This window comes from Scyliorhinus canicula, chromosome 16, assembly GCF_902713615.1.
Source record: "Scyliorhinus canicula chromosome 16, sScyCan1.1, whole genome shotgun sequence".
Lineage (NCBI taxonomy): Eukaryota > Metazoa > Chordata > Chondrichthyes > Carcharhiniformes > Scyliorhinidae > Scyliorhinus > Scyliorhinus canicula.
The window spans coordinates 60,200,038-60,227,486 of record NC_052161.1 but is presented as its reverse complement, the minus strand read 5'-3'; the positions used below and the strand labels follow the sequence as shown (position 1 = coordinate 60,227,486).

Below are 27,449 nucleotides of genomic sequence, written 5' to 3'. Positions count from 1 at the left end.
AATGTGAACAGAACGACTATGTTCTGCGCAGTGGTTGGGGCCGCTGCACTGCATTTGGCGATGCAGCAGCATCCACAGCCACAACCCGCAGTGGATGCAGGGCCAGCTGCAGCAGCAGATGGAAGGGCTAAGGAGTGGCCAGTCGTCGAGCAGCATGGGGAGGAGGAGGAGGAAGAGGAAGAGGAGAGAGTGAGGGTGCAGCCACGGCGCCAGAGGCGACGACCAAGGCCGAGGGTGTACCGTGTCCGGATCTCTTTCCTAACAATGACGGACATCACCTGCAGGAGGAGACTCCGGCTGAGTAGGGGGACGGTGATACATATCTGTCACCTCGTGGAACCCCTCGCCCCACGTGGAACGGGGGGAGGACACGCGATCCCGGTTGCCATCAAGGTGACGGTCGCTCTTAACGTCTATGCTACCGGCTCCTTCCAGCCTCCGAGCGGGGACCTCTCCGGGATCTCCCAGTCATCGGTGCACAGGTGCATCCGGGATGTGACCGACGCGCTCTACGCCATCGCGGACCGCTACATCACCTTTCCCGAGGACCGAGCAACTCAAGACTCAAGAGCTCGTGGATTTGGCAGCGTAGCCGGGATACTGATGGTGCAGGGGGCAATCGATTGTGTTCACGTCCCCATGCGCCTGCCTGCAGGGGACAGGGAAGTGTTCACAAACATGAGGGGGACATATTCCATGAATATCCAGGTGCTATGTGACCCCCACATGACGTTCATGAACGTCTGTGCAAGGTTCCCAGGGAGTGTGCATGACTCCTACATAATGGCGCAGTCGTACATCCCTGTGATGTTTGAGGGACGTCCCCCCCGGCTGAGGGGCTGATTGCTAGGTGATAGGGGTTTTCCGCTGAGGTCTTGGCTGATGACGCCTATACGGAGGCCTTAAACCAATGCGGAAACCCGATACAACGAGGTCCATGCAGCAACCAGGGGTGTGGTGGAGTGCTGCCTTGGCCTCCTGAAGATGAGATTCAGGTGCCTGGACCGCTCCGGAGGTGCCCTGCAGTACCAGCCCGACAGGGTCGCTCGCATTGTAGTGGTCTGCTGTGCGCTGCACAACATCGCGATGCAGAGGGGAGATGACCTGCTGCGGGAGGCGGAGGGAGAAGCCAGTGGCAGTGGTGCCAGCACAGAGGAGGAGGAGAGGGAGGAGGTGGAGGAGGGGACTGGCGGAGTGGCGGGCACAGCGCGCAGACACGACCCAGGTGCTGGTGATGTCCAGGAGGCGGCATGACAGACCCGGCGAGGACGGCGGGCACGCGACGCCTTGGTGGCAGCACGGTTCACGCGTCGCATGCGACGTCCCCGCTGAACACCAAACCACCACCTGCATCGTTAGTCGTGCAGAGGGTCAACACACAACTGTCACCACCACAACCCCCCCCCCCCCCCCCCACACCCCCTCTCCGCTTCGACATCACCCTTACCACTGGGTCCAGACGGTATGGCACAACATTGATGGCTGTGTCAGCGGTTGTGATCAGTGCCATGTGGAATGATGACAGCCCTCTCTGCGATGAGCTGTGAGCTCAGAATCGTTAGAGAGAGTCTGACCCATGGCAATAGCTGAACCATCCACCTTGTTGGCCGCTGAGTTCGTCACGGACACTCCATCACGTGCCCGCGTGGGCTAGCTGTGGGAGGGGGTGGGGGGAGGGGAAGGGACTGCACACCCAGCACCGAAGTTTCACCGCTCGTCAACCCCAGCGACACTCGGTCATCATCACAATTCCTGTGGCTGTGGAACAATCACACGGTATTACAAGTAGGGTGGAACAGTGCATTTAATGTTAACAATAATTTACAGATGCCCTAGCCCCTACAACTAAACTGTGTCCCTTCACCCGTGCCAACTTACTCAGTGTCTATCTTTGTTGTCTTATGGGCCCAACCACTACGTCTAAGTGATTCCCCAGATGATACAGCAGGAGTGGAGGAGGACTGCTGCGAATCGCCCCCTTCGACTCGTTTCTCCTTCGGCAAGCGATTGCTGGGGCGACCCGGCCTTGATGAGCCAGGCTGCTCTGCGGGCGTCTCGGGTGATGTTGTGCCACCATGCTCTGCCTGCTGCCCACCCGATGCACCAGGGATGGGACGGGGGGAGGCCGAGAATTCCGGAACGTCCCGTGATGGAATTAATGGGACGGGCCCTGAAACCTCCTCCTCCCTCGGGGAGCCCAGTGGCCCCCGGGCCTCACTTTGGGACAGAGGTGCGAGCGGGGAGGTGCCCCGTCGCGCCACCGACACCTGGCGCTGCCAGTCCTGGAGGCCTGCAACGGTATCCACCAGGATCCGAAGGTTTGCAGAGACGGAGTCCAGGGAGTTAGACATTCCCACCAGGGACTGTGCGATCTCAACCTGTGAGTGCACGACGCCATCCAGCACATGTGTCAGGCGGTTGATGCTCTCCGCGAATGACTGCTGGGACTATGCCATCGACTGCTGTGACTGTGCCATGGCGTGCTGCGACTGGGCCATGACCTGCTGAGACTCGGCCAAGGCCCGCAGCGCGCCGGCAATGTCGTGTTGGCTCTGGCGCATTGCTGCCTGTGAGAGGGCAACCCTGTCCAGGGCCGAGGATGACGCGTGCACATTAAGTTCAACGCCTTGCATAACCTGACCCATTGTCTCCACCGTGGATGCCACCCGTGCGGTGTCGGCCTGGGTTGCTGCCATGAGCGGCACCACTCCCTGCCCCTGGACGCGGTTCGACTCCTCTAACAGCGTCTGCAGAGTCTGGAAGACAGCCCTCATCCTGTCATTGTGTCCCTAGGTTACTTGATGCATCGGCTGTGCGGGTGGGTTGAGAAACTCCAGGAACTTGGAAAATGTCTGGGAGCCAGCTGGATGCTGGGCCTGGCCTGCCCTCCGCCAGTCCGGGCCCTCGGCTGCTCCGACCTCCACCTGCTGTACCTGCTCAGCTGTGATGTGCGACCCAGACTGTGACCCAGGAGCCTCATCACTAAATAGCCCAACCGGGGTGAATGTCTCTGGGATGGTGGATGGTGTGGGAGATAGCTGTGCCGCAAGCTCGAGGTCGTCTTGGGTGCACGCCTCCTCTATGTCATCGGCCAGCTGAGAGGCCGCAGGGAGTTCACGGGCCATTTCTCTCTCTTCCTCTCTCTCCGCCCTCTGGGCGTCCTGCTCCACAGATTCCGTTGGGGAGGATGGGACTCCCCGCTGATCGGGCACCCTCTGTCGTGCAGCCCTGGGTGCGGTGGGGGCAGATGCCTGTGTCCGCCTGGAGGCAGACGGCCATGGTCGTTCGGCATCACGTCCTAGGGAAGAGAATGAAACGGGTTATTTAGAGACGCTCGGCCGGGCGCTGGACGGTCCCAGTGGGCAGGGTGTGAAGGGACAGAGGATGGGGGAGGTGTTCCAGTGGGCAGGGTGTGAAGGGACAGAGGATGGGGAAGGTGTCCAAGTGGGCAGGGTGTGAAGGGACAGAGGATGGGGAGGAGTCCAAGTGGGCAGGGTGTGTGAAGGGACAGAGGATGGGGGAGGAGTCCAAGTGGGCAGGGTGTGTGAAGGGACAGAGGATGGGGGAGGAGTCCAAGTGGGCAGGGTGTGTGAAGGGACAGAGGATGGGGGAGGTTCCAGTGGGCAGGGTGTGTGAACGGGACAGAGGATGGGGAGGTGTTCAAGTGGGCAGGGTGTGAAGGGACAGAGGATGGGGGAGGTGTCCAGTGGGCAGGGTGTTTGAAGGGACAGAGGATGGGGGATGTGTCCCTGCGGGCAGGGTGTGAAGGGACAGAAGATGGGGGAGGTGTCCAAGTGGGCAGGGTGTGAAGGGACAGAGGATGGGGGAGGTGTTCCAGTGGGCAGGGTGTGAAGGGACAGAGGATGGGCAGGTGTTCCAGTGGGCAGGGTGTGAAGGGACAGAGGATGGGGGAGGTGTTCCAGTGGGCAGGGTGTGGGAAGGGACAGAGGATGGGGGAGCTGTTCCAGTGGGCAGGGCGTGAGGGGACAGAGGATGGGGGAGCTGTTCCAGTGGGAAGAGTGTGAAGGGACAGAGGATGGGCGAGGGGGGGGGTGTTTGTCATGCAGGGCTGTCTCACTTGTTGCAGCTCCGCCAACCTCGCATTGCACGATCTCCCGGGTGGCAGATCCCCCAACAAGGTCCAGTGCCCTCTGCTCAAACGTGGTTAGGGGGTGCAGGATTGGCGAACCCCGTCCAGTCTTGTTCCGCTCACGAGTGTTGTGAGCGGTCTTGTCCTGTTGGGGGAGGGGGCATAGGTAGATCATTACAATACGGCAGGTATCAGCAGGCCGTTCAGATACTGGCACAGTTTGGGGGTCAAGTTGTAATAAGACCATTGCATCTCTCCACGGGGGCCAGAGCGCTGGGTCTGTGACTACTTTGTGAACCACCCTCAACTCACTCTGCCCCAATCCCCCTCCACCCCTCCCCCCCCCCCATGCAGGGAAGGGGGGGGCGGGGCTGGGGGAGGTTGGTGATTAAGTAAAGGGGGGAGGGATGGTTGTGACCCGGGGGCACCCTCTTGGCACTTACCCTGGCAGCCCTGGTGAGGTTGTGCATCTTTATCCGACATTGCTCTGCAGAGCGAGGGGTCTGCCCACTGCACTGACGGCAGGAGCCACCTCACGCCAGGCCTGGCGCACCACGCTGGCAGGGTGGCGATGCCCTCTACGCGGGCAGATGATGCCTCTCCTCTGCTCGATTGAATCCAGCAGCGTCTCGACGTCAGCCTCCAAGAATCGCGGGGCTGCTCTCCTTTGCTCCGACATCCTGGCCTACAGTTTCTGTGCTCGCCCGCGCCTTTTTACGGCGTCGGGCGGCCTCACGTGGGCATGCTCGTGTCATCGTCGCGTTCCGGCATCATCACGCACGTGATTGACGCGGCCCCATTCCTAGCTCATTTCGCGGACGTGAATACGTCGGGAACGGGGCCATGTTGAGCCGTCGCAATGGCCAACTTCGCGATTTTCCGCAGGTGCGGAGAATTGCGCCCGTGCTGTTAGGTGAATTGGACATTCTGAATTCTCCCACAGTGTACCCGAACAGACGCCGGAGTCTGGCGCCCAGGGGATTTTCACAGTTACTTAATTGCAGTGTTAATGTAAGCCTACTTGTGACAATAATAAAGATTATCGAATTCCCAACATCACCACTACAGTCTGTGTTCCATATACAAACTCTACGAACAGTTTTTACCCCTTGGTGTTTTTCAGCTCTCCCCATACAGATTTCACATAGTTGTAGCTAATATCCTTCCTCACGTTTGCGTTAATTTCCTCTTTAACCAGCAATGCAACCCCACTGCTTTTTCTTTTTGTCTGCGTTTTTTGTCTCAATATAATAAAAAACAGATCTGCTTTGTGTCTCTTTCTTCTGACATGTGCCAGTTTTTACACAAGCATTTGTTAACTCAGAGCTGAGTGGATTCATAGAGTGACAGAAGGGCTTGGTGAGATTGGGAACTCTGTGCCAAGGGAAAAGAAGGCACTAAGTGAGGAATGGTAAACTAGGAACTTGGAGTGTTTAATTTGCTCAAGAGGCAGAGCCAGGAGCAATTAAAATGGGGATTAAGGAAATGCCGGGTATGGTCAAACAATCACTTTGTATTGGTCTTCATAGTGGAGGAAACAAAAAGCAAATGCCTTCAAATTAGCAATGATAATTTCCCAGAATTGTCTTACAGTCTGCATTTGGACACTAAGAGCAATTTAGCAGAGCCAATCCACCTAACCTGCACATCTTTGGACTGTAGGAGGAAACCGGAGCACCCGGAGGAAGCCCACGCAGACACGTACAGACTCCACACCTACAGTGACCCAAGCTGGGAATCGAACCTGGGACCCTGGTGCTGCGAAGCAACTGTTCTAACCACTATGCTACCATGCTGCCCAGATCAGCTGAACATTGTCAGGAATATTGGGCAAGGACAGTTGGAGATGGGAAGATAGCCTTAGACATTTCTTCACTGATATCTTTGTTCCCGTAACAGCCTCCCCGAACAGGCACCGGAATGTGGCGACTTGGGGCTTTTCACAGTAACTTCATTTGAAGCCTACTCGTGACAATTTTCATTTCATTTGTTTGTGCTCAAGTTTGTGCTCAAGTCTCTGGAGTGACATGAACCCACTACACCGTGGCTCAGAGACAGCAGTTATACCATTGAGCTACTGCTGTCTGTACTGTACACACTATTACCACATGAAAATCTTCCTTACCTCATGATGATCTGAGCGAATAGACAGGCTGCTCACTCACTTTGATTTCTATTGTCCGATCAGCTGCAAGAACAGAAGGTGATGTGTTCATTTCTTCCAACACACACACATTTATACATCCACCAAACACGCCCTTCATACCATTGTGGTTTTGATGGAATTGTATTTCAAGCATGGAAAATCATCAGATGCAGTAAATCAATGTCACCAGAATGAAACTCCTTCACCAATTGACGTTTATTTATGTATTGTTTAGTTCAGGACCTGCAGAACAAGAAATTCCAGAAGACTGGTAGTCATGGTGCTTTGGTATTCAGCGATCTTCAAAATGGAGGATGCTGCTTGTCCAGCCACCTCCAGCATATCCTGCCCGACATCCCAAAGGTGGACAGGTGCCCTCCCTGGACCTTCTGCTCTACCGGCAGTCTCTGACCTCATGTCATGCCGACACTCAGCCCCATGGCTGATTTGATGCTTTATTTGTACACTTGAACCACACAGGGTCATTCAATCTCTCACTTGTCACGTGTTCACCTGTAAATGTCGTCCAGCGCTCGTGGCCTTCAAAGGGTCAGACAAAGGTCAATTCATAGTGAGGATCTTTTGGAATAATTTTGATTGCAGAATCTCTGGGTGTAAAGTGGATTGTTTCTGGAGATGTTGTGGCAAGTTCCGGTATGTAACAGGGAGTGTTGCTGCATCCTCACAGGGAAGGCAGCTGAGTAGATGACTTGTCCACACAAGGGCTACATTGTGGGCAGCAGATGTAGTAGGTGGGATCTTCTGTTGCTGCCCATTGTGGGACAGAAATTCCTGCCCCAAGTCAATGAACTGGAAAATCCCATCCAGTGTCCTTGGGTTTGCAGCAGAATAGAGAGATGGAGTTGGGACTGTTGAGAGGAGTCATTTCTGCACCAGTCTCTCTGACCAGTTGGAGCTGGATCCCTCCAGGCTCCCTGACAATGACAGAAGACAGCCAATGTTCTCAGCACTGCTATGGTCAGTCCCATCTGAGGTTCCCCAACAGTTGTTGATCCAGGTGAGACCTCTCAATTTTAAGACCATAAGACATAGGAGTGGAAGTAAGGCCATTCGGCCCATCGAGTCCACTCCGCCATTCAATCATGGCTGATGGGCATTTCAACTCTACCTACCAGCATTCTCCCCGTAGCCCTTAATTCCTCGCGACATCAAGAATTTATCTATCTCTGCCTTGAAGCCATTTAGCGTCCCGGCCTCCACTGCACTCCGCGCAATGAATTCCACAGGCCCACCACTCTCTGGCTGAAGAAATGTCTCCGCATTTCTGTTCTGAATTTACCCCCTATAAATTTAGAGTACCCTAATATATATTTTTTTCCAATTAAGAGGCAATTTAGTGTGGCCAATCCACCTAACCTGCACATTTTTGGGTTGTGAGGATGAAACCCACGCAGAAAAGGGGAGATGTGCAAACTCCACACAGGCAGTGACCCAGGGCCGGGATTTTCCATTGTACAGCTGGGATGCTCCCAAATTTGTTACAAACTGCAGTGAGGCTCCCTGGTGGCAACAAAGGTTTAATCTAACAAGGTTCCCTTCCCTTTTGATACATTTCCAGATCCAATAGTTATGTGAAAAAAGGAGCCAATTGAACTAGGCTTTCCAGAGTTAGGACAGAGTAAGTTTATTAACTGCTAAAAAGGGAAGGTGCAATGGTAAAACATATGCTTCTATATTTGCCCCGATTAGAAATAAGAATTGGGTTCTAATAATAAGTCAATAGAAATAAAAAGTTATATAGAACAGTCCTTGAGTTGTGAGAAGTAGGTGATGAAATATTGCGGCCAATAGAGGTTGATTACAGTCCTTGATTCTTTGTTCAGGTATTTTGAAGTTCGGTGGGGAGATTTCAGTTCTTCCGTCAGCTGTAATCCTGCCGCCGCCTGATTGAGATTCACAGTCAGGAGAGTTTTTGCTGTTCCTGTAAAAGCTGGCTATTCTGCAAGGGCCAGGCCTCAGTTACTGTATCACCTTCAGTGTGGCAACATTCCAGCTGCTTTTCTCACACCACATGTGAAATTCATAAGAAACTGTTTCTTAGTGAAGGATGTGGGTCTGTGTGGAATCCATAATAAACTGTTCCTTCGTGAACGAAGTGGATCTGCAGAAGCAGAATGATGGAGGTCAGATCCCTCAATTTGATGGCGTGGGGCGCGTGTGGTATTTTTTTCAGGAACTCGTCTTGGCGGCTGTGGACTGAGTCCAGCTGCTTTTCTCACACCACACACACGCACACACAGACACACGCACACAGACACACAGACACACGCACACAGACACACACACACAAACACACACACACACACACAGAAATACACACATAGACACACATACACAGACACACACACACAGACACATACACACACGCACAGACACACACACAGACACACACACAGACACACACACACAGACATACGCACACAGACACACACACACACAAACACACACACACAGAAACACACACATAGACACACACACAGACAGACAAACACACACAGACACACACACACAGACACACACACAAACACAGACACACACACACACAGACTGACAAAAACTGGGCAGTTCTCGACTTTTAACCCCTGTATTTATGTATTCAAACTGGAGTCCACTAGTCAGTCTCAGTCTTGGCAATTGTACCCAGGGTCTTTTGGATGAGATAGCCATTATGTTCCTTTGGCTTTATCAAGGGCGGCAATCAGTCTTTAGATTTGTTTAGAATTACATTGTCTGGAAGCCCAGGCAGAGGTTCCATTGTTCCTTAGTCATTCTCAGCCAGCTTCGGGGTCTGTGTCCTTTTCAAAAATATGAAACTTAGGTCTTTTTAAAGTCCAACATTCCAGGGTATAATTCCTGGAATTTTACTCCATCACCGTAACAGTGCCTAGGTGTGCCTCCTCATACACTTCCCCCATATACCACCCCATGGAGATCCTCACCTGGGTCCCCTGCAGTGGAACTTGTTTCCAACCTCACCTTCTGGGAAGCTGATGCATGAACTATCCCCGAACATGGCTGCAGCTCTCTCACGTCTGGTGATATCATGACACTGTGGCCATTTAAAATGGCCGCCCACAAAGGATGATGGGAATTGTGGTCAGGTTGGGACACAGACAAGACTCAGATTGTGTGTATTTTCAAACAACAACCCAGACTTCGACAGAAACTCGCATCTGTTGGAGGCCACTCACAGATCTCCCCAGGAAAATGAGCTTCAAATTGAAATTTAACATTAATAACAGATTCAGGGACACCTATTCACCTTACTTGAGAGTGCATATGTGCCTTGGACAAAAACAACTGGGACCCGTCCAGCTAGCGAGGTACCCGTCCCCAATTGGCCAGAATCAAGTAGGGTGATTGAAACCCTAGCGATCCATTGGATTCCTAGCTGGGACCGCCCAAAAGAGCGCGAAAGATCAGAGGATAAGAAGAACTGCGCGACCAACATTCTGTCTCTTTTGGGACTTGCTTCTGTGTACCAACTGCAGCAATTCAACCAGCCAAGTTCAAGGACCCACGATCTCCACCTGAAAGGTGACACTCAGCTTAGATGAACCAGACGTGACCTCCAGCTGCCGCACGTGGGAAACCAGATAAAGGCCTCATCTAACCTGCACAGAGCCTGTTACTTGAAAGTTGAGTAAAGGCCATTTAAACTGCTATATATAGTCTAATGTGTAGTAGCATATAAGTTATTAAGCAAAGAACCAATCCTATGTTTGGTAATAAACTATAAGTATACTAAAATACTAGTTGTGTGGTAATTTGTCCAACATGGAACGCACTCACAAATTGTGGTTAATAGTAATAAAGATAAAGGGCAACATTAATTGGCGACTCTGGTGGGACTCGACTAGAAGTGACTTTGTTACTCCAAAAGAACCCACAACTTTGATTAAATTGGGAAAAGGAAAAAACGAACGACAAGTGCGAGTTCTGTATTGGCCAAATAACCGAATTTCGGAAGTGTGCACTAACCTATGCAAAACTAACAGGGAAGGATAGGGTAAACTCTGCAGGCTTGCTCACAATCCAGAAGGATTTTGAACCAGAACAAAGCCATAAGCCATATCCGTTGTGTGATCAACTCCCTATCCCCTTGTTCCAATATAAATAGTGAGAAAATGGCAGCGCAATTGTTAGAGAAGAAGATGAATCCACAGCAAACTGAGGAGGAAGTGGTCGACATAGAACATAGAACAGTACAACACAGAACAGGCCCTTCAGCCCTCGATGTTGTGCCGAGCAATGATCACCCTACTCAAACCCACGTATCCACCCTATACCCGTAACCCAACAACCCCCCCTTAACCTTACTTTTTAGGACACTACGGGCAATTTAGCATGGCCAATCCACCTAACCCGCACATCTTTGGACTGTGGGAGGAAACCGGAGCACCCGGAGGAAACCCACGCACACACGGGGAGGACATGTCGGAGAAGTGTTTTGGGCTAGCTTGAATGGGAGTCCCTCCAGCTCTGTCCCTTCCCTGTTTGGGTTCACTGGGAATACCTTGCTCTTGCCCAAGTTAAGTTTGTAACCCGAGACGTTTCCAAACTCTTTCAGGAGCTGCATGATTGCTCTCAGGCGTTCCTCCGGTTCTGAGTCATTATTAAATTCATCAACTGCCTTGTGCTCGCAGTAAGCTGCCTACCCTTGACAAAGCCTGTCAAAAGCAAGTGAGCTTGGGGTACTTTGGGTTCTATCGTGGGACGAGGCAGGATGCCCGCTCTCCACGATACTGTTCGCCTTGGCATTAGAGTTGTTGGCAATGGCACTTAGGGCGCCGAGGGATTGGTCGGGAGGGGTTGCTGAGCATAGGGTTCCGCTCGTGTGGATTTCTTGTTATTATACATTTCGGGCTCGATGGCAGCAGTGCGGGGATGATGGAAATCTTGGGGGAATTTGGCCCGTTTTCGGGATATAAATTGACCATGTGGAAGAGTGAGGTGAAGGTATTCCCAATTTATGCCAGAGGGCAGGAAAGGAGAGTAAGGCAGTTGCCATTTAGGGTGGTGGGGATGAGCTTCAGATACCTAGGCATTCAAGTGGCGCAGAGTTGGGCCCAACTACATAGATTGAACTTGTCTCGATTGGTGTGGGGGGGGGGGGGGGGGGGGGATGAAGGTGGATTTTAGGAGTTGGGATGTGTTAGCGATGTCACTGGCAGGGTGGGTGCAGACAGTGAAAATGATTGCACTGCCTAGGTTTCTGTTTGTGTTTCATTACCTCCCTATTTTGATCTTCAGTCTTTTTTCAGCAAGTCAATGGCTATGAATGAAGCAATGTTATCTGAGGTAACTAAAACTCCATCAAATCATCAAAAAAAATGAAGTTGTTCTGCACAAGAATGTTTGTATCAAAGCTGAGTTTGAAGATCTGAACCAGACACACAGCTGGACACAACAGCAGGTACAAACCTACTCAAAGGAATTGCTGACCAGAACGGCCCTGAATAATCTATGTGGATTCCTGGAAAAACATGAGGAGTTAAAGATTATGTTGAATGCTACTTCAGAAAAGGCTGCATTGGAACTATGAAAAGTGACAAAGCAATGTCCTGAAGCTCAACATGAGTTCACAAGAGGTCAACAAGAAAATACACAGTTGAATAAACAGCTAATTGTTCCTTCAACTTGAAATGCAAAACATTTCAACACCATAAGTCAATGAAGACTGCCATAAATATTGGAATGGTGGAACATCAGAAAATGTAAGATAAAGCAATTAAGATTTGCAAAGAAGAGGAATTAACATAAATAAATGACGACTGCTTAAATAATAGAATGGAGGAACAGCATTAAACTCAAAATGAAGCAATTAAGATTTACAAAGAGGAAAATCAGTTGAAAGACACTGCTAAAGGACCCATCAGGCCACAGAAAAATTTGAAGAGAAACAAAGTGAATTTAATGTCACTCCATATGAATTAAATTTAACACTCGTCCTTTTTCAATATTTCAGGACGACCACAAGAGGTACGACAGAGAGACTGAAGAGATGTAGAAAATACTTGACATTTGAAGACAACTTGGAAAAATATTACATTTCCAAGGATATATATGAAAAATAGAAAACAAATTTGTCAATGTGATGCTTGAGAAGGGTGAATGTGTGGGAAAAGCAAAGAAGGGAATACTCAGAAACAGAATGAGGATCCTGTTACGATACCCTGGGCGAGTGCTCAGTCAATTCCAGCCTCACAGACCCCAGAGTCGCAACATAAGTGAATTAACCAATAATATGCAATTTCCGAAGATCTTTACTTCAAGATCTTCCAATTGCTTCAATGGGTTACAGATTGGATAGGTTTATTGTCACGTGTACCGAGGAACAGTGAAAAGTTTCGTTCTGCATGCACCTCAAACAGATCATACCGTACATGAAAAGAAAATACATAGTAGGGCAAACATAAAATACGCAATGTAAATACATAGACACAGGCAGCGGGTGAAAATGTGCGAAGAGATCAGATCAGTCCATCAGGAGTCTGGTATCAGCGGGGAAGAAGTAAAACATTAAAATCTGCGTATTAATAAAAATAAGAAAACATGAACATATAAGGATAATCGTCTACAAGACTACCTAATCTCAAAACCCTGTCCCACCCTCCAGCCACATTCAAAGGGAACACAGGACAGACAGACATGTCCTAACAATCTATTGAGTGAATTGAAAGAGTCCGAGGAGCAGTCTGTTACCGTGCAAGGAAAACTCTGAAAGGAACTGAATGCCCAAATGAGGTTTTAAGTTTGGATAAGGGTTCCACAGATAACTGAAAACAAACTCAACACAATGCACCAGAATAGCTGCTGAACTGAAAAAAAAGAGTATTCAGCTTGAAAAAGAATTGGAAAATAAGAGAGTAAACAAGCATTTGGCTAAATTTATGAAAAAAGTGGAAATGAAGGTTCTATTTTTGAAACATAATTTCCCAGGAAGGTTGTTCGTAATAAATCCCCAATTGTAAAGTAAATCAGGTTCTACAAAACATAACCATCTGGCAAAACTGAACATTTTAATGCTGTTATGACCCCCACTAGATCCACCGGGATAAACCACTCAATCTCTCCATGGGGTGGGTGGAATATGAGCTCCACCGCTGAGGGGAGGAGGCCTAATTCCTCTAGACTCGCCAAGATAAAAGCTGGACCAAGAGGGAGCGGGCACCTCGTGATTGTCTCGGCTGGGGCTTGGAGTGTTGCTTAGTTACTGGGCTGGATTCTCCGATTCTGGGGCTATATCCCCAGGCCGACGTGGGAATGGTGACGTTTTACGCCAGAAAAACTGGCGCAAAACGGCCATCGATTCCCCATTTTGATGGGGGCTAGCAGGACAGCAGCATCTAGCACCTGGCTCGAGCTGCCGATACGCCCTGGATAATTGCCGGGAGCCTGGCCGTGCATGCACATGGCGGTGACCTGCAGCGGCCGTGCCGTACATTACGCTGGCCGCTCGCGGACCCAGTCTGCAAAATAGTGACCCCCCAATGGCTGCCCCCACGCTGCTGGTGGCAGCCATGGTGGCCAGTCACCGGGGAAGGCGGCAGTGACGACACAGGCTGGCGGTGGCACCTCTAGTGCCAGGGGTCCACCAGACACCCTGAAGATGCAGCCACCCACCAGGCTGAGAAGGGTCCAAGGAATACAGGTGTTGTTAGCCTTTCAATGAGATGATGGACAAAATGTGCTGCAGAAGACTCCGCCTCAACCTAGAGACAGTGCAGCGCATGGAGCAGGAGAACACCCACTCGAGTTAGCTGTGAAGGTCACCACAGCTCTCTAATATTATGCCACTGACTTATTTCAGGACTCGAGCAGGGGCCCTTGTGGCATTTCACAATCTGCAGCCCACAGGGACATCTGGGAGATCACGGATCCTCTGTGCACCCGAGCATCCGACGTTATTACCTTTGAGCTGGACCAGGTCCGCCAAACTACAGTGGACTGCATTGCTGCTATCATCGGGATGTCCCAGGACCAGGGGGCAATCGATGTCACGCAGGTCACCCCGAGTGCACCTGGGCATCGGGGAGTGCCCTGTATTAACAGGAAGGGGTTCCATTCCCTGAATGGTTAGGTTGTGTGCGACCACCGCCTCCTTATCGTGCACACGTCTGCCCGTAACCCAGGGAGTGTGCATGATAGATACATCCTGGGACACTCAGAGATCCCCGGTGTCTCTGAGGACCACCCCAGGATGATGGATTGGCTCTTGGATGACAAGAGATGGTCGCTGAAGTCATGGCTGATGACGCTGGTCTGGGACTGACGTGAAGACCCGATATAATGAGTCCTATGTTGACAACTGTGCTGCCATTGAGCGGTGCGTCGGACTGCTGAATATGCAGTTCCAATGCCTGGATTGCTCTGGTGGGCCCTGCTGTACACCCCCCTGAAAGACTCCACTTTGTGGTGGTCATATGTGCCCTCCATAAACTGGGACAGCAGAGGTGTGGCATGCAGGATGCTGGAGGAGGAGGGACATGAGGCGTCATCAGAGCAGCAAGGCTGGAGAGCAAGTCTGAGAAGGAGTCGGAGGATGGAGGACAGGCGATGGAAAGGCAGCGACATACCTAGAGGACCAGGGAGGCCTAATCATCTCCAGATTCTCATATAATGAGGATATGTCTGCCAGCTAAACCAACCTCCCATTTCTACAATCCCCCCAATCCCTTCTTGCCCCCCATTTCCCCCTCCCAACCAATCCGCTCCATTACATTCCCTCCCCAATCTCTTTTTCTCTTCCTCCTTCCCCCTCATTGCCCTCCTTTCTCTCATTTTCCTTCACCCCCCATTTCCCTTCTACCCCCAGTCCCTCCCCACAACCCTCACACATGGGGCGCGAGTCTCCGGCCGCGTTGGGCTCTTGCTTGAGCGCAACACCGGGAATGACCTCCAACGAGCCTGCCGACAGCCTCCACACCTCGCGAGAAGTCCCGCAAGACGTTGGAGTCGGAAACCCGCCCCAAATGGTGGGACTGAATGCTACTCACGGAAGTAGGTCGTAAACCTACTTACGACCTACCTGCGTGGGACCCAGTGGCCTCCCTCGATTCTCCGGCCTCCCCAGGGAGGCTGGTGCCGGACGTCAATCAGTGCTGGTCCACACAAAAGTGGAACAGGCGGAATGGGACCCGGGGGGGGGGTCTTCCAGGCCACCAGAGACCCCAGGGTAGTCAGGGTAAGTACAAGGTGGCATCCTGGCCTGCACCCTGAAATTCGGACACCTTGGCACCGCCCAGCTGGCACTTTGGCACTACTACCCTGGCACAGCCAAGGTATCAGGATGGCACTGCCAAGCTAGCAGGAGCACTGTCTGGGTGCCAGGGTGGCACTGTTAATGGTCAAGGCGTGAGGGGGCCATGCCCAAATAATGAGTGTGGAAGGGGGTTCTCTGGGGAATTGGGTGGGTGATAGGTGGGGTCCGAGAAGGGAGGGAGTGCTGTAAGGGGGCTTGGGGGGGGGAACTAAAGAGGGGGGACCTCATGGTGGGTTGTCCGCACTTGTGGTGTGTGGGGGAGTGTCCATGTGTATGAGGGGTGACATTGCCAATGAATAAGGGGGTGTGGGAGACCCTTTCAAAATGGCGGCCCGATCACTGAGTTCAGCTCCCCAGTACTAAATTCTAAATGCAGCCTAAATTGGTGAGAAACTCCCCAGGGCCCAAAAGAGCGACTAAGTGTCATTGAATAGCAGTGGGGAACTCGCCGGCCTAGCCAGCGGGAAACGCCCTGAAAAACCCGCTACAACTGAACTCAGAAATATTTTGGTAGAATTGGGCCCATGGTCTGTGTAATATCACTCCATAGCAATGGGCCTGTACTGGCATTGTCAGCAGGTCATTACGCAAGGCAGGAGAGTGATAATAACCCACTCTGAGGTAAGTTCTGGTGCTCCTCAGTGTGGTGTCCTCTGAGTTGCTAAATTTAGGATGGTTGGCGTAGTGTTCCCAAAGACCACAAAATAACTTTAACTTGAACAAAGCTATGAATTTATTTGGATTCAACACGTACTCCTAAATAGTACATAGTTAATTATTAACATATAATCTACACTCATCAACAACTAATCTCTGTACGATTATAAACTATGATCTGCTCTTACTCACACTATCTTTCCTTCAGTCTGTTGCTAGCTAACTCCTTTACTTCTCCCCCCCCCCCCCCCACAAGGCTTAGCGTCAATGTCTTATATACTTGTAACTCTAGCTCCCTCTAGTGGCTGTTCGAGATATTTCATTAACCCTTGCAGTTCCTACATTTACCACATCCCCTTTTTTGGAAAAGAAAAATTATTATAAAATTTGTTTGTGATGTTTTGCTTTGAACATTGCATGAGCCAGTATTAATCATAATCGTGTTACATTTTACATTCATTTACAAATAACTGTTAGATCACTTTTGTAGCCATCTGGGATGGCCACTTACAACCAGGACCAGAGAAGGTCGCAAAGCATAGCGGGAAAAATGGACAATGCGAGATTCAGGCAGACGGTATCAAAACCCCCAACTGATTAGCCTTTGATGGCCCATCTCCACCAAACAAAGGACTGATACTTGAGCCATCAAGACACCTGCACACTTATTGATTTGAATCGAACATTGTGATCAGGAATTACCCAATTAGTGGAGTCCAAACTGAAGGACCACCCAAAAGAGCGTGAAAACCCCCAAGAATAAAAAGAGAGACCACCATGCTTTCGGCCTCTCTTGGACCTGGCGCCCCGGCAACGCCTGCTTCCAAATGCAGCACCACCAGAAGCAAGTTCAAGTTCACCGCCCGCTACCAGACGGATGAGCCCAGCTGAGCAGCAGTTACTTCTACAGACCCGATCGATCCAGAATTGAACAACGGCCACTGTTCCTCTGACCTAAGCCGGGTGCCTGAAGTTAAGTACAGGTTGTCATAGTCGCTAGGTGTAGTTTAACTAGTAGTGTTTATGTTGCATGATTAATTGTGTGTGTAAATAAAATACCCTTGATCTTGAACTAACTAAGTGGTTTGGCTCTTTGATCAATAGCGGGTTGAACCTTGTGGTGGTATCATTTGATATCTGGCGACGCTGAGCAATGCGGTATAGATATCCAAAGGAAGGAGGGCAACCCCACTGACTGCCATATTTACAGTAGGTAAAAAAGGCAACACTTTGTGATGATAATTGAATAATTATTACAGTTATTACAAGTTTAATCTGTTTGGTGGTTTCCTCTTTCTAGTTGATCTTCTCAGTTGTGTCTTTAAAGTATGCAATTGATCTTCCACATCTTCTTGCTGTATAGGTGTCAAGTAAGGATTTGGAAAATCAATGGCCTTGAAGATGTTATCTTGATCAATAACATGTTGAGGTTGAGACTCAACATGATGTTTGATGCGCAACAGTACTCTTGTGTTTCATCTGAACATAGAACCTTGTTCAGTCTGAACTAAGTATGATCTTGGTGCAACTTGGTGCAACAAGTAGAATAAATCCATACCAACTTTGATCCATGGATTGGTGATTAGTTCAGTTTCTTCCATACTTTCTCTGCACTGCACGGCCGATGCATTTGGCAGATTGGGCATTCCTGTCCATATGTATCAACATCCCTGTTGATTCCAGGCCAATATACAGATTATCTTGGCCGTCAATGAGATTTTTCTATACCCTGATGACCCTTGTGAATCTGTTGCAGAATTCCTTGTTCGAGGCTTGCAGGAATCACTATCCTATCTCCTTTGAGTAGGAAAACATCAATGACTGTGAGGTGATCTTTGATACTTTGAAAGGCAGAGCGACATCCATTGGGCCATCCTTCTTTGAGGTATTTCATCATCCTCTGGAGCGTCAAATCCTTTTCTTTTTCTTCTTTGATGATGCGTAGATTTTGGTCAGACACTGGAAGCAGTGGAAGCAGTGGACACTTGGGTGGCAGTAAGTGGTGAGGCAGCATTTAAAAGCAACTCCATCGTGTTAGCAGCAAGAAGCTGAGGCACGAGTTCAGCAAATCAAATGGCAAGATAGCCAGTAATGTTGGGAATCTCATGGGAGCTCATTTTTGGCACTAAGTGCCATTGAATTCGGGCTGCGATCTTGCCAACGCAGCCATCAAGAAACACACTGCTAAAGGCACCCAAAATGACACTTCAAAGTTTTTCAGCTGAAACCCGCCCATTGATTTTGAAATAACCAAGATATTCCCTCCAGAAGGAAATGAATCTGGTCAAAGAAGACAGATTATCTGCAAGGAAAAACGTAACAGACTTCCGGTGGTGCCTATGAGGTGAGCAGTCGCACACAAGGTGGCTCCCGCTGGAAGACTTGGCTTTTGGCCCTTTTTACCCAGTAAATGAGTGTCGTGATGGGAAGAAAGTTAATGCAATTGAAGTTCATTGGTTTCTCCTCCATTGTGGGATGTTGGCGGGTACAATATGAGGCTAGAAACAAACAAAGCCCCGCTCCTGATTCAGTGGAGCATTGTAGTGGAGTGAAGGAGAATATGGCGGACCCCGCTATGTCATTGATGCCCTCCCAGTTGCCGATGGAGCAGTTAATGGAGTTCATCATTGGAGAATTCCAGAAGCACAGCCAGGCAATGCCGGAAGACGTGTCAAAGACGGTTGAGGTAGCAGTAGCTCCCCTTCACGTGGCGATGGAAATGATGAAGCAGTGACTGGAGTCACAGGGCTCGACAATTCAGGAAGTTGAGAGGGCGGTCTCAGACAACAGCAACAAGATTGTCTCTTTAGAGGCAGAATTAACAATGCTGGCGGTGGCTCCCAAAGTTTTGACGGCTCGGGTGGACGACCAGGAGAACTGATCCAGGTGTCAGAACCTGAGGGTAGTCGGGTTACCAGAGAGAATCGGATATACGAGCGCCACCAAATATGTGGCAAAGATGTTCGGGAAGCAGGTCGGGGAGGGAGTCTTTGCAAAACCCCCAAAGTGGAATGGGCCCACAGGTCAGCACCAGAAGCCGAGAGCCGGGGATCCACCAGGGGCAGTAATTGTTCATTTGCATAAATATTTTGCGAAGGAGCAAACCTTGAAGTGGGTAAAGACCATGCGAGACTGTAGCTGGGAGTTAGAACATAGAGCATAGAACATAGAACAGTACAGCACAGAACAGGCCCTTCAGCCCTCGATGTTGTGCCGAGCAATGATCACCCTACTCAAACCCACGTATCCACCCTATACCCTTAACCCAACAACCCCCCCCCCCCTTACTTTTTAGGACACTACGGGCAATTTAGCATGGCCAATCCACCTAACCCGCACATCTTTGGACTGTGGGAGGAAACCGGAGCACCCGGAGGAAACCCACGCACACACGGGGAGGACGTGCAGACTCCACACAGACAGTGACCCAGCCGGGAATCGAACCTGGGACCCTGGAGCTGTGAAGCATTTATGCTAACCACCATGCTACCGTGTTGTCCCAAAGTTATACGCCATACGAAGATCCGAGGACATTGGAGCTTATCTGGCCAAATGTTGAGCTGGCTTTAATGACAACACTCTTCAGGAACAAAGTTCGATTTGGAATTCTGTACCTGGCAAATTATGGCTCACATTTCAGGACAGAAAGCATTATTTCAGTACACTGGAAAAGGAGAATGAGTTTGTGAGGAAAAAATGGTTTGGGGGAGAATTAATGGTGATTATATACAGTTAGCTGGGGTGGGATTCTCCATGGGCCGACGGCAAAATTGGGAAAGCAGATTGGGCGGAGAATCGATCGTGAAGTCAAATTTGTGGCAGGCGCCTGGCGTATGCCAACTTGCAATGCTCTGGCAACTTGATGGCGGTGTCAATGCATTCTACTCTGCAAGTACTGCACACGACGTTTGCATATCATTAGTAAGCCTGACCGGATATTCTCCCGGGTCTCCACTGACGGTGAATGTCATTTGTCGTTTCAAAAAACAGGCACCGTGGCTGGCGTGGGAGAGAGAAGGGGTAGGACATGCAGAGGCAGCCGGTCATGCCGCTGGCTAGGCTGGCGGGGGAGGTGGCGAGGGGCCTCTGCCATATCTGGGAGGGCTGCAGGGGTTGTTGGGGGTGACCATGGGATGGGTGTGGGGTTGAGGTGATCCCCCCGCGGGACTGGGGTGTCCAGGCATGGACCATCATTGCTGCCATTTACAAGGCAGCCAACATGCTTCGCACGTAACTGACCGCCCACCATGATTCCTGGTCTTGCAGGGTGCCACCGGCTGTATGGGTGCCCGCACACCATCGCCCTCACACCGCACCCTCTCCCACCACACCAATCCCCCCCCAACCCCAACAGCTGCAACCATCTAGTGGGACAGCATTTGGCCCACCCAAGGGCAATGGCCACAAGGGCACCTTCAGGAGGGTGCCAGATGGGGGCCCAGGAGATTACCGCTGGCATGGGTAGTGCCAGCCACCCGTTCTCCTGGCAGCAGAGATGGGCACCAGGGCCAGAGTACCCAATGGTGCCGGGCACCGATGGGCCCAGGGTGTGGTGGGCACCTGAAATGAAATGAAATGAAAATCGCTTATTGTCACGAGTAGGCTTCAAATGAAGTTACTGTGAAAAGCCCCCAGTCGCCACATTCCGGCGCCTGTCCGGGGAGGCTGTTACGGGAATCGAACCGTGCTGCTGGCCTGCTTGGTCTGCTTTCAAAGCCAGCAATTTAGCGTTGTGCTAAACAGCCCTGGCAGTGTGCACAACACCTTCACCCTGTCACACTCAACGGTTCCTAACCTCTTCGAGGCACACCCCTGGCTGGGGGTTGGCTCCTGTGTGACAGTGGTTATCCACTGCGGTCGTGGCTGGTAATGCTTATGCAGAGGTCACAGACCGACATGGAGGCCCGTTACAATGAAGTCCATGCAGCGACCAGGGGTGTGACAGAGCGGTGCTTCGGCAAACTGAAGATGCGGTTCAGGTGCATGTTCCGCTCTGGATGGGCTCCAGTATAGCGTGTGGAGAGTCTCCCACATCATGGTGGCCTGCTGCGTCCACCTCAGCATCACACAGCAGAGGGGCGACGTGCGGGAGGAGGTGGATGAACAGCAGTCCTCATTCAACGAGGAGGATGTGGGAGAGGGCGAGGATGTGCAGGACATAGGGCCCGGGCAGGTACAGGAGGCCACATATGTGTGCGCCTGGCCCGGCGTGCACGGAAAGCTCTGATCACCACCAGGTTCACTGAATAGGGGGACTGGCCAGCCACACGGACATGCCATCCCACACTCCCGGCTGACCACCCCAACCCATGGATAACCTCCCTGCACACCTCCCCCCCACACCCCTTGCAACCCCCTCCGATATACCTATCTGCCTCACTATAGGGTGCGGGCGCTGGGTTGGAAGTAACAGCGGGTCTGGTCCATGGGAAGGAGGATGATGACAACCCGCTCTGTGATGAGATCTGCTGTTCTGCATCGTTGACGAGTTCTGCCTCCTGCCCACGGTAGCATTTTCCACCATCCACTTGGGCGATCTCTGCATGCGAGCTGGCCATTCCATCACACGGTCCCATCGAATCCCTGGGGTGGCAGAGGTGGGGTCGGTGGGTTGGGGAGGTGCATTGGGTGTCGGATCGAGTTGGGACACCGTAGCGGTGAGTCTAAGGCACTGTGCTGTTCCAGTAACTCCTCTCCAGGAGGCACCTGGGCCAAGCACACCCACAATGCCACCTTGTCCCAGCCCCCTAGCCCTCTGTGCCCAGCCCAGACCAGCCAATTCCTCACGCCCATCTGACAGATACAGGTTAGTGCCCTAGTCCCGAATGCTATACTGTGCCAACTTAACTGCTGTCTATTTTTCTGGCCTGACGGACCCTTGCGCTACGCCTACGTGGATCCCCAGGCAGTACATCAGGAGTGGACACGGCCTGCTGAGATTCCCGCTCTGTGACCTGGATCCCCTTTGGCGGCATTCTTCTGGGGCAATGGGGGCTGGATGGGCATGGCTGCTGCTTGAGTGTCCCAGGTGGTGTGGTGCCACCCTGTTCTACCCGCTGCCCACCAGATGTACCAGGGACAGGAGGGGGGGTCTAAGGCACTGTGCTGTTCCGGCACCTCCCCTCCAGAAGTCACCTGCACGGGCCCCAGCACCTCCTCTTCCCCAGGGTGCCCGATGGCCCCTGGGCCAATCCATGGGATGGGGGTGCGAGCCAAGCTGACCCCTGAGGCTCCCCAACCACCTAGCACTGCCAGTCCTGGAGGCCCATGCCTGTTTAACCAGGGTCTCGATGTTCACGACCATGGAGCAGAGGGATGATCCACCTCCATCTGGGACTGCGCCACCACCTTCTGGGTCTGGACCACATCGGCCAGTGACTGTGTCACCTCTCTCTGGGTTTGTGCCATGATGACCAGCAGCTGGGCAAGGCCGCCAAGGCCCTCAGTCATGTCTCGTTGTGACTTGGCAACACTCTGGAACTCCTGTGAGAGGGCAGTCCTGTCCTGGGCCTCAGCCACCGCTTGCACAGTGTGCCCCAGGCCTTTGACATCTTGATCCATGGCCGCAACCTTTGCCCCCTAGGCCACCACTGCAGACACCACCTGTGCGGTGTTGGCCTGGATGGCGGGCATGGTTGGCCCTGCAGGCGGTTAACTCCTCCAACTTCACCGACAGGTGCTGGATGGTTGCTAACACTCCGTCATATAGTCCCTGGCTCTGAGACTGCATCTCCACAATAGATAGGACAGCTGTTTCCAGAAGTCCGGAACCTGTCCAGACGGCAGCTAGTCCCTGAGGTCAGGGTGCCCTTTGAACATTCGCCCCCGCGGGGGTTTCTACCTTCATCTGCTGTACCGCTGAACGTGTGTGGTGCACAAAAGATGGAGTCCCGGGATCCTCTTCCCTAAATTGCCCAGCTGAGGTGAGTATCTCTGGATTGGTGGAGGCTGCTGGAGACAGCTGTGACGGAAAGTCAGTGTCACGGCCCTGTCTGTGCCCTCGACCTGCACCCAGAGACACCCCGGGGCACCAGTCTGGTGATGACACTGACTTTCCGTCACAGCTGTCTCCAACAGCCTCCACCAATCCAGAGATACTCACCTCGGCTGGGCAATTTGGAGTCTGAGGGGGGGCCATACCCATGAAAAGGGGGCTGAGATGATGTATGAAGGGTGGGGGGGCGGGGGGGGGGGGGGGGGGGGGGTGGGTGAAGGATGGGTATGAAAAGACCTAATAAAGGTTGGGGGTGTGAAGGGAGGAGTCCTGAAAGGGATGGTGCCCGAAAGGGTTTGGTCAGGAGGCCTGTAAAGGGGGTGCCCTCAGCGACCCCATAGCGGGATGGCCTCACCTGAGGGGGGCGGGAGTAATGTACATGTGTGCGAGGGATGGCATTACCCGTGGGTATGGGGTGTGGGGGTCCCTCAAGCTCACTGAGAGTTTGGGGCACACTTTCAAAATGGCAGCCCGATCTCTGAAGAGCCGATCTGGCCGACAAGTTCAGCTCCTCAGTGATGATAACATTTCTAATTGTGGCCCAGGAAGAAACTCCCCAAAGCTCCAAAAAGTGAGTGAAGAGTAGGTGAATACCGGTGTGGATCTCACCCAAAAATCAGGTGGGAAACATCCCGCCAAACTCACCCAAGAAATATTTTGGTTGAATCGTGTCCTGTGTCTTTAATTATAACGTTTGAACTATTTTGAACCTCCTCATATCCTCTTATTTTTCATCGATTTACAGTGTTTCCATTTAGTTGAGAGTGTGACAGTCACCATAAAACTTGGTAGTTTGTGCTGAAGTTGCTCAGTGTTTAACAGAATGGAATGTTGTTTTTAAACATGTTCACAAGTGATCATAAATTACAGTTTTAGTTTCATGATGTCCTCTGGCTACAAGAAGTTCACTCATATCAACACAAACAAACTCTTAGCCACAGTTTAATTTTATTGGTTATTTGAACATTCAAATTAAATCAAGACAATTACAATTGAAATTGAAATCATTGTAAGAAAATCAGTATCTGCCGCCATTAAGTTTTATTCTTTTAAACCATTTTTATATCCTTTAGCCTTCCCCCAAATACTGCTTTCCCCCTCAGTGAGATGGTACAGTCTGTAGAAATGGTCTTTCCTGGGTATTGTCCAGGCTGCTCTGCATTGGCCAATGAGGGAGTCAGATGGTTTGATGAAGAGTTGGTGAAGCTGACAAGTTACAGGACAGCGAGACTCCCAGTGACAGAGGCTGAGATCTGAATGAACGCTCTGGATGGGAGTCCGATCGCCTGCCAGCAAATCCTCACAGCAACAGAATCAAGCTGTTGATTTATCTGAAGAGTCTGCAGTGATTGTTGGCCCTTTCTCCTCTGTCACAGATGGAAAGCCTTTCACCCAATGGGGAACGTTTCTGTGAAGAGGCAGCAAGTGAAAGATGGGGTGGCAGAATGGATTTATTATACCCTCTGTGGCTGGATTGGATATTGTTATTACACCATCATTATTAAAAAACGCCATAAACTACACACTCAGAGTACACTGAAGGTTATTGTAACAGCTGTTATAATGTTTTACTATTAATATCATGAAACAGATGAAGATCCAAACAAAATATCTTGTTAATCTGCATTTGGACACCAGATTACATCCATCTCCCAGTTATTTAGGTTAAATTAGAATTTAAAGGAGGTGATTTTAAATCTACCCACTTGGTGAAACTAGGTTAAACAGCTCACCCAAAATGGGCGGGACCTCATTAACATACAGAGACTAGGTTCCAGTGATATCATCGGGCACCGACTGCGCTGCCAACTCTGTCCTGAACTCAGAGCCAGAATCTGCAGAAACCAGTGAGTTTCCAAATCCCCTCAGCACCCACCCAAAACCCATCTGGAGTTACAATCAGACCCATGTTCAGCTGATTATTGTTTTAAACATGTTTAAACAAGAATTATTGTGAATTGTCTCCAATTGCCCTAATCTTTTCTTATTTTGTTCTTTTTCACACTCAGTAAACACTCCAAGGACATGGAAAAAATGCTATTTGGTTCGCTTATTAGTATGGATAGCATTCCTGAATAAAATGCAGGGGTTTAGAATAATTACAAAACAATTATTGTTTGAAAATTAAACACACAATGAATAAAATGCTAATTTCAAAGAAGGTGAAAATAGAGTGTAACTAAAATGTAGCCGATTAAACCTGTTTATAGATCCGCGAGCATCAATATACTTTTCAAAATGTGTTTAGTTTTAGTTGGGAATGTCATTGTCGGCCTTGATGGAAAGGCGTAATTCACAAAGAGCACTGAGATATTCTTCATTGTCAGGATCGGACTCCAAGGCCTTTTCAAAGTATTTAATAGCTTCACATCTCTCACCATCCAGCTGGTGCAGGAAGCCAAAAACACCAAGAGCCTTGCTTTCTCTAGGATTACTGCGACGCCATCTTCTTGCTATCGTCTCCAAGTTTTCTCGACATCTTTTCTGTTGTATTGAATCATAATTGACTTTGATTCCTTCCAGAAAATGGGTGATGGCATTTGATTCTGATTTCATGTGATTTAGTTCAAATAACCCAGCCTGTAAACATACTGCCTGTTTATTTTCTGGACGTATATCTTCCAATGTCAGTAAGTGGCTGTAGACCTCCTTCGCTTTGCGATGTTCTCCATTTAATGAATAAGTATCTGCCAAATCCAGATGGAGATGAACAGATTTATATTGTCGATTCTCTATTGCCTTTTGAAAATGATACTTGCAGAGTTTCATCAATTGAGCTTTCTGTTGGAGAGCAGCATTGCGAGGACCTTGGTCTGGAAACTTTGTTAGTTGATCAAATTTGACTCTGTAACACCGGCCCAGTTGATGGTGCAGGAAGTTAGCGTGTGGGGTAATTTCCAATCCTCTCTTCAACAGCTCCATAGCTTTTTCCACATCTCCGGCCTCTCTGTAAAATTTTGCTGCATAGCGAAGCACATATGGAAGATCAGGGGACTTCTGCAATGCTTTTTCAACTAATTCCATTCCACCATTCTGAGGGAACTTCAGTTTTTGAGCCAGCAGTACCATGGCTACAGAGTCATCTGGATCAAGCTCCAGCACACGTCTCCACTGCCTCACTGATTCACTGGGCCCTTGATTCTGTGCTGTACCAGAGAACTGCTCCAGACGGGACAGAACAGTTGCATATCCAACATTCCAGTCTGTATTATCTGGCTCTTCCACCAGAGCCTTTTTGAAACATTCCATTGCATCTTCATAATCTTGACTATTACAATTCAACAGAGACCAACCCTTCTCCCCGTATACCTCAGGTATCAGTGCTGAGTATCGAGAGGCTTCAGGAAATTGTTGACAGATCCTCTCCAGTTTGTCGAGGTAGGACTGAGCCTCTGTCAGTTGTCCCATGTGATAATATACCCAAGCATAGTTTCCATAGGTGACGATGATTCTTTTGTCAAATTCATCTTTATGATTCTCCCTCAGAAACTTTTCAGCTTCTTTTAAGTTTTGAATCGCCCCCTCACAGTTTCCTTGCAGACAGTTTACAAAAGCAAGATAGTTGTAAGACCTGGCTTTATATTTCATTCCAAAATCTATTGAATCTTGTAATCTTTGCTTCAAATCATTCAGATCAGAGTTTTCTCTCTGTGGAACCCACGTGAAGTGACATTGAAGCCAATCAAGCTTCGCTTTCAACAAATCATCCTGTGCGTTACTGCAAGAGAAAACAAAAATTCATAACGCACCTTGTCTGAAGCTCTAACTTGTCCATGTTTCACATTTGACTCTTGGAATGAATTCTAACCCTGGCCTTTATGGTTAACACTAGATGATGCAGTGTGGATATTTAGCAATGGTACAGCACCATATCAATCAATTTATAGAACATCGAACATAGAACATAGAACAGTACAGCACAGAACAGGCCCTTCGGCCCTCGATGTTGTGCCGAGCAATGATCACCCTACTCAAACCCATGTATCCACCCTATACCCGTAACCCAAGGGGGGGGAGACTGCCGGGGAGGGGGGGGAGAGTGCCGGGCGGGGGGGGGGGGGGGGGGGGAGTGCCGGGGAGGTGGGGGAGAGTGCCGGGGAGGGGGGTAGAGTGCCGGGGTATGGGGGAGAGTGCCGGGGAGGGGGGGAGAGTGCCGGGGAGGGGGGGAGAGTGCTGGGGAGGGGGGGACTGTGCCTGGGTGTGGGGGAGAGTGCAAGTGGGATGGGGTGGAGAGTCCCTTGGAGGGGGGGGTGAGTGCCGGGTGAAGGGGGACAGT

General features: G+C 50.5%; 2 protein-coding genes across 2 annotated transcripts in view; one reads left to right on the top strand and one right to left on the bottom strand.

The window, feature by feature from the left end:
* The window catches only part of LOC119950962 (interferon-induced protein with tetratricopeptide repeats 5-like), a 64,147-nt gene extending 57,833 nt beyond the window's left edge, over nt 1-6,314 (bottom strand). Inside the window, exon 1 of the mRNA XM_038773992.1 lies at nt 6,216-6,314. The gene's annotated coding sequence lies outside the window, so the exon portion shown is untranslated. The remainder of the gene's footprint in view (nt 1-6,215) is intronic.
* The window catches only part of LOC119950988 (interferon-induced protein with tetratricopeptide repeats 5-like), a 999,792-nt gene that overhangs the window by 417,836 nt on the left and 554,507 nt on the right, over nt 1-27,449 (top strand). The window lies entirely within an intron of this gene.